We start from the raw sequence: 7,973 nt of genomic DNA on the forward strand, positions 1-7,973 counted from the left end.
AAACCGATTTTTCCGAGGTCACACGCACGCCGAGAACCGGCGCACGTCGTGAAATCGTTGAGAAAACGCACTGACGCAAAATCCACATGGCGCGCAATCGCGATTAGGCAGCGATTGTGACCGTCCTCAAGTGCGGACAAAGAGGGTCTTCGTCGACAGAGATCAACAACGGAAACCCCCGTTCGGCGAACGTGATTACGCACTTCAAGGAGGGATGGCGCAGGCGCAGCGGCTCCCGTTTCTTCGCCAACTCCCAACTCGTCCTTCCGGTTCCGGGCTGGCAACACGGCGGCGGCCCGCACGAAAAACACAACGTGGACAAACGCCGAAATAACTGAAATAGCATTTGGTTTAATGTGAATTTCATTCATGCAGACAACCTGAACCAATCCTTTTGATTTGAAACTTCACCGAGTATTGTGGTAAGCTCTCGCCAGGCGGCATCGAATGAAAACCTGGATCGCGAACGTGACGTGGGGACGGTGCAGGCGTATCCAGCGGGACGGCGGTGACCAGGATTGCGCGCCGATCCAGATTGTGTGCGACAGTGCGTTTGGGGTATGAAGCTTTAAAACGCGTTTCTTTAATATGCAAGATGTTTTCAGAAGAAAAACTTGGCCAGGTTGAATGTGAACCGGTGACGAACATTACCGTATCGATATCATACACACGCTTCCGCGATAGTCCCCTTAACCCTTTCGGCACTAGAATTTTTATTTTGAGCCCTTTTTGTTTTAAATTGACTTTCTGTTACTACTGTGCACGCATATAGCATGCTTACACAACAAAAATATTCAGTTCATAATTACCTCATAAAATGGTATGTATCGTCAAAATAGTCATGCCTGGTTGCTGGCCACAGATTGATGAGGATGGGCATCTCCGTCGTCTGCGCCGTTAGTAGCTCCCGCCATTGGGTGATCTGGAGGAAGGCCTCGGAGCCGCCGGCTAAATCGTGTGGCAGCCGTGAGGATATTGGGGAAACCAGTCCGCACCTCCACCAAATGATACGTTTATTCGGGGAAGCTCAGGGGGCCGGTACAGCCGTAGCCAGCGAGAGCTAGCCGAAGAACAACAAACACGCGCTCCTGCTCCCACGCGCAGGCAACCCTTCACTTCTTCCCGTGACAATAGGACATAGGGGTCAATGGCTGTTGACTGCGGGGTCAAATGGGAGACGAAGGCAGCGAATCCAAGGAATGGTAGGATTGGCTGAAAGTGCATTTAATGATCATAGTATACGAATAACAACCAGTATGAACATCATCTGAGTCTACACAGTCTTTTTGTGATACATGTTTGACGCACATTGATACGTAATGAAAAAAAAAATCGCAGGGTGTACTTGATTGCGGTGTAAGTACTGTATAGGGGACACGGTTGTCTAAAACCGGCACTCCCTGGTCTACCGCATCTCAAACCTCCAGGTATAGCAAGACTATTTCTTTCGAGTAATAAACACGTGCTGCACCTGGTCCACCTTCAAATACAATATTGGCACAATACTTTCAAGCGCAACCGAGGTAATATGGGACGGCAAAGCGCTGACAGGCGACTTTAGCCAACCGTGTCCCCTACAGTACCTACAACGATTTACAACGAATTTTGTCAGCGCTCCCCATTCTGCAGTTATATTCACTTACAACAGCTGGCTAATATTAGGTGGTATTGCATAGCATTTGTCTGACTTGCTCCACCGACGTGCAGTAACTTATTCTTCCCAAAACAGATAGCAGGATCCAGTTGTTTATCCAGAATCTAAAGCATGGGGTGGGGGAGGGTGATGCAAAAAAAATGGGGAAATAGCAAGGTATCCCTCCCTTCTAGGAAGTGCACGGGTACAAAAGTTATGGGGGTGTCGCAAAACATATGGGGGTGTTGGGGGGTAGGGGTGTCTGGATGAATCACTGGTAGGAGGGAAGGTGCCCTCTATTGAACTTTTCGAAAGCCCATACTTGAGCTGTAGGACATCAACAATATTGAAGTGTTTGAAAACAATTTCTTGAGCTTTGTGTAAAGGGGAACAAGTCAGTTCTCAGAGAAGGATTCTACTATATCCACAGTCTCGAAAACTCCCATTGGTAGATGGAATGGTATGAGTTGCTCCACTTCGCCTCCATTTGTATCTGTGGATGTGTCGTTTTTGAACATTGAATAATAATTTTTATTTATATAATGTATGTAATATAAATTTATATAATGATATTCTGAAAGCCCACATCCAGCTCTCCCCAAAATACACCTTCATTCTCTCAGTTCGGTACAGTACCATGTCAAAAAAATAGGTAATTCATTCCGAAACACACATGGGCGCAGCCATTTTTATGACGTAGATGCACCCGAACGGGCATTGTGACGTGTACGCGCCTTCGTACTTGTCAGTGGATTTCAGCTACGGCATCTCGCGGCTTCACGTATCTGTGCTTGAAGATGGCGGACAGCCGGGTTCCACCGTTCCGCGATAAGTAAACAGTGCAGCAGCTGCAAACTCATTCGCGAACCAACCTCTGTGCGATGTTGTGACTGGAATTCGTCGTTTGTGTTTTGTGAGCACGTACAATTTGTATCAACTCGCGTCTGCGTTAGCCTCTTTACAGCACTTGCCCATTGTAGAGACTGACGTTTCGACAGCCGTGTTAACAAGAAAATGCCGACAGCTTTGTATTACTGCAAGAAAATTGTGCTGTGTATTTGAGAAACCGCATACTGCTATGGGACAAGTTTTACGTACGATTTATCAATGTGCAACAGCGTCGACGATGGTATGTAACGACGAAAGACGTAAAACGAAATACAAATCACATTTTAAACTTTTTGTGGGATTGTGGGTGCATTTTCCAGAAGCTTTCTTTGAATCACACACTCCCACGTCACGCTGCGTTGTGTGGTACGCTACAAAGTACTGCATTTTATGTCTAACATCTGGATATTGTTTGTAATGAACACCGTCGCACAAAAACATGCACACGAAAGCTCCAGTAGCCATGTGGTTGCACACTATGCAGACGCAAAAGAAGTACCAGAGTACATATTGCCACTTAGAAATGTGGTGTCTGAAGAGTTAGGGCATAGCATAGATCCTAGAAATCAGGTGCACCTTATCCTTCTGTAGAGTGCTCTTTCAATTCACAACTCAGCCCATGGGGTGTAACAGTGTAAAAGTAAAAGTGTAAAAAGGCAATTATGTGACTTGTCGACCTGGGTGACATCACTGGCCAGCCTCGGGATTAATTCCGTGCTCGGAATTATTGTACAAATCACTTTGTATGTAGGACGTGATAAGCAATATGTAAGTTGCAACCTTGTCTGCAGCATTCTCGATTGCCTCTTACCTTTACAGTTTGAGACACGTTACCAAGCCATTTGCAAAGGGCACTCTTACAGGGGCCGTGTAACTTGAGTTTTTAGTTTATAAAATTTATAAAAATATAAGTATACATTATGTAATATGAAATTTATATAAAATCAAAAATAACATTTATAAAAAGAATTTATAAAAAAAATAAAAAGGCTTCATGGAAGCAATCCGTTAGCATACCCATTGCACATGAAGCACAATTATATATGCTTGGACATCATCTAATTAATCTTCTGAACCATATGGGTGGCTGCATACGAAATTTTTTATGCGCATCCTCTACCTTCCTATTCCTACATGTGCACACGAATAACAGTGCATATATGTGAAGTGGCAAAAAGCAACGCTAGACTCTACCATCATTGTGCCCCTTTAACTTTTCCACATTTATGTCTAGTGAACAGGGAATATCTCACTAGAAAAGAAGACATTTGTGCATTGTCTAGCAAGCAAATAAATTTATTTATTTACATTTTTCATAAATCAACAATGTTGTGACCTGGTGAAAATATTAATGTCAACAAGTAAAGTACTTACAAATTATTCCTATGTGCTCAAATGCAGATATGACAATTCTGTTTTTGTACCTCAGCACAGTACAGTTTCAAAATTAACAAACTGCACAGCATCAGCAATCTTAAAGTATCTGAAGAGGGGAATCACATAAAGCTCCAATAATAGACCGTGCAAACAAAGCTAAAAAAAAACAAAGTACTTCAAGAAAAATCGGAATAATCGGTTGCCGTTGTGATATGTACTACTATGCACAGTTCATGAATGGAACATGTTACCTCATTGCATTGCCTCCATGTGAGCACTAGAACAGGCAGCTTTTTAGGTCGCTCTTTCCGTGTTTTTCTATTGTCTTTTTTTTTTGTTTTCTGTTTTTGCAATAGCAATCATGGCCATAGTGCATCACAAGCAACCAAGGACAGGATGAGACATCTACAATGCGACTGCTAGCTCTAAACTAATATATTTATTAGCAGACTCTCGAATATACACACATATGCTGCTAAGAAAATGACAATTTCACCAATAGAATAACAGACAAGAAAAAGGGTTATATATCTTCCCCTCTCCTCATTCTATTTCACAGGCAGCCCTAGTATCATTCTGAGTGTGCCCGTGTGTTCCCTTTGATCTCTGACAGAAGCAAATCCAACAGCGGACTGCTTATGGATGCAACTATCTTGGATTTCTCTAACCACTTGTTCCTTGAGCTGTGTGTTCTGGAAATTTAGGCAGCATCCAGAGTCCCTGCAATGTGCTGCCATGTTTCTTGAGGGCCTGTGTTTCACTATGGCTCTCAGATACAAACTACCCCATTTCAACACAGTAGAAAACACAGATTTGTAAATAGCATCTGTTGATTGCACTGTACATACCCCCCACATAAAGGATCATAGTGGATACTACATCTTGTGCGATAATGTCAGGAACACAAAAAAGCTAGATTTGAAACCACTCTTACGTCGTAGTAGTAGTATTTGTGTGAAGCTGCGCAATTCCTGTCCTGCAAATAATTTAAACCATATGTTTCATCTGCCAGCGTGATGATCCCCTGAAAAGCAATTCCCGCTTGGCGGGAACTATTCTGAAACCTATCCCTGACATGTGTAGCCATCAGGGAGGAAACCCAAGGGCTGCGGTGGAAAAGACAAACACACACGGGCTATGTTCTCTCTGTGTATCAGCTGCTCTGGCTACTAAGAAGAACATGTTCCAAATTAATATAACATGGCTTGACATGATACGCCAGCGAAAGCTAACCAATAAAATTAGTAGTTAAATGTACAATACGTAAACACTTGCCATAACATGACAGTTTCCTTCCTGCATTCATGCGCTACCATTCAACCCACACAAACAGTGTACTGAATTCTTTTATAGCATTACAGGTTGTTTGACAGAACTTGAACAAGGTTATATAGCACACGATAAAAGTAGAGTGAACATAATGTGCAGAAAAAATGGCTGCAAGCAAGCGAGCTGGTGAAGATGATGCATATGTAAAACCCCCGAGACTAGGGAACACAAAGGGACATGTTTGTGTCTGTCCCTTCGTGTTCCCTAGTCTTGGGGTTTTACATCATGGATAATGTGCAGGTTTCTATTCACTCTTAATGGATGTAGCAGTAATGCATGAAGACCACTGCTAAGTTGTGTTGAGAAACACCACTTTATGTTTGCCATGTCTAAATGAAACGTACCTGACCTGATCCAAATTAACCGTTCTGAGTCTGGAACACACAAAGAGAAAAACGCAACACACGCCACAACATTAACAGATAGCAAATGAGCTGTAGCGAGCTCCACCTTGGGACAAAGTCAACAAGTAATTCACCAAAAGTCAATGAGCGCCTGAAATGTAACATCTCCAGCGGCGTAGCCAGACCTCAAAGGTAGGGGGGGCTCGATACGAGAACTCCCCCCCCCCCGCTGATCCTGTGTCGACAACACACACATACTTGTGCACACTGCAAACTGAGGATTAAAAAAGGGAACGAAAATAGTTGATTTAGACGTTCACAGTACGATTCCATGTATAGGCTGTCATGACCCATGAAGTGGTGTCACGAGATTGGAAGTATTTTGAAAAGCTCATATTTTGAAAACCATTCAAGAGTGCTTCTTAGATAGACGACATGAACTGCAAGAACTTTCGCGATAGTCACACTGGTCCCCCCCCCCCCCCATATATTATGTTCTCGGATTTGCACGATTTGTGTGGGTCGGTCCGTGGCAGGTAGGGGGGGCTGTAGCCCCCCCGTGGCTACGCCACTGAACATCTCTGACTGGTAGCAGGACGGTCCACGTTCAATTCCTGGTGCTAGCACTGACTGGCTTTTTCATGAATTATTTGTTGGAAGTTTCAATGTGCTTGAGAACCATTCGTCAACCATTGTATCCTCATGAGGTGATGAGGGTTTGTCATCCCAAAGAGACTCCCTTTCTGGCATGTGTCCTTATGGATGCTCATCACTCAGAAAAAAAGAAAGAAAGAAAGGAAAAGCATTTAATGACAAGAAATGGATAGTCGCATTTACTGTATAATGATTGTGCACAACAGAAAGAATACTTTTGCACAGAAGGCTGTACTTCTTGATGTCTAACATCAAGTTACAAAATTCCAGAATATATGACATGTTGTAAGGTAGAGAATAAGTAGAGTTATTGAGTTGTCGAGTTGAGTTGAGGGGGGAGTTGTACCCCCTTTTTATTTTATTATATATGATTATATAATTATCTTTATGTCTGTACCACCGCTCGCTCTCTACATTACAACATGTTTTATATATTCTGGGATTTTGTAACTTCATGTTAGACACTAACAAGAGCAGCCTTGTGCACGAAAGTCTCGTCTCATTAAAATTTAGATGCTCTCAACAGTCTTCTTTCTGTTGTGAATCTCTATCGCAGCATACCTGCACATTGCTGTTCTACGTACAGTGACTTTGCAGTAAGAGTATGGGTAAAAAGACTACACAGCACTGCTCAGGTATTTTTGCCTATCGAACAGTATGTATGTATGCAGTATGCACACATATTTGTGCACTGGACCCACTAAAAATGTAGTGAATGTGGCACTGCCCAGTAATGCACCAAGTTGAACACAATTATTGTAGAATCCAGGTATTTTAGCTTACATGTCAAGCCAGTACCACACCAGTATCCAGTGCGAAGCTGTGACAAATAAATAGTTTCCATTTTTCTTAGCTCTCAGAAAACAGACAGTGTATTAATAAGAGTAGCCAATGTTAACATGAATTCTGGACTATTCTTCAGTTGAAGATTCACAGATAGTAAAGGCACCTTCCTCAATGAACGTTGCTGACACTGAAAATTCTAAAACGTTATCAGAGGCGACATCAGCTTCGGTGTGTCAAAGGATTGTATGTCCAACAGTAATCCAGCTAACAGTAACAAAAATGTGCAAAAGACAAATTAACTGAACTAATGTAACGTACCTTCTATATCAGACAGTGAAGCTTGTAACACCCCATCCACAGGAACCAGTGTCCAGACACAAAAGTGCTTGAACTGGGAGATAGCAGCTAATCGGAATGGCGACCTTTGTTTTCCACCCTGAAAGCACAGGTTGTAACTTTGAGGGCAGATTTAAAAGTGGTGTCAAGATGTCTGCATGCGAGTGCACATGAAAAGTTGAACATAGATGAATACATCACATTGTCACATCATCATTGTCATCACATTGTCATACCTGTTGGTGGAGGTGGACTGCAACTAACGTGTCAGCAATTTCTTCATGACCAGATGCAAGCCAGATCATGCTTCATTTCCGCCTTCAGCGTGCACCTGTGATAATTCAGAAGTTAGATTATCAATAGTAATATTGTGTTGTTAATCGTGGTTATATCAGAGTAAGCGCAGTAGGACAGCTGCACAATCGATTCATTAAGCTTGCTATTTTTTATATCTGAACCTCGACTTACCATTTTTCGCTCTCGTTTTTTGCGTTGATCCTCCGTGGCACGTTCAAAATGTTATGCGTCGGGCACCTCCGATTTTCATCAGACGATTTCGTGCCGAGATTCCAAATTGCCTCTGGAGTCGCGCGCAACCTATGATAACATTCGTGGACGAAATCCTT

At 42.8% G+C, this 7,973-nt stretch overlaps 1 long non-coding RNA gene across 1 annotated transcript; it reads right to left on the reverse strand.

Annotated features, from left to right (window-relative positions):
- Window positions 1–6,136: 6,136 nt before the first annotated feature.
- On the reverse strand, window positions 6,137–7,674 carry LOC135384007 (uncharacterized). The gene is made up of 3 exons (XR_010420203.1): window positions 7,584–7,674; window positions 7,330–7,447; window positions 6,137–6,343 (listed from the first exon to the last, which is right to left on the reverse strand). It is a non-coding gene; the product is annotated as an uncharacterized LOC135384007 (long non-coding RNA).
- Between the last annotated feature and the right edge of the window lie 299 nt (window positions 7,675–7,973).

This window comes from Ornithodoros turicata, chromosome 2 (assembly GCF_037126465.1).
Source record: "Ornithodoros turicata isolate Travis chromosome 2, ASM3712646v1, whole genome shotgun sequence".
In the NCBI taxonomy this organism is placed as follows: Eukaryota; Metazoa; Arthropoda; class Arachnida; order Ixodida; family Argasidae; genus Ornithodoros; species Ornithodoros turicata.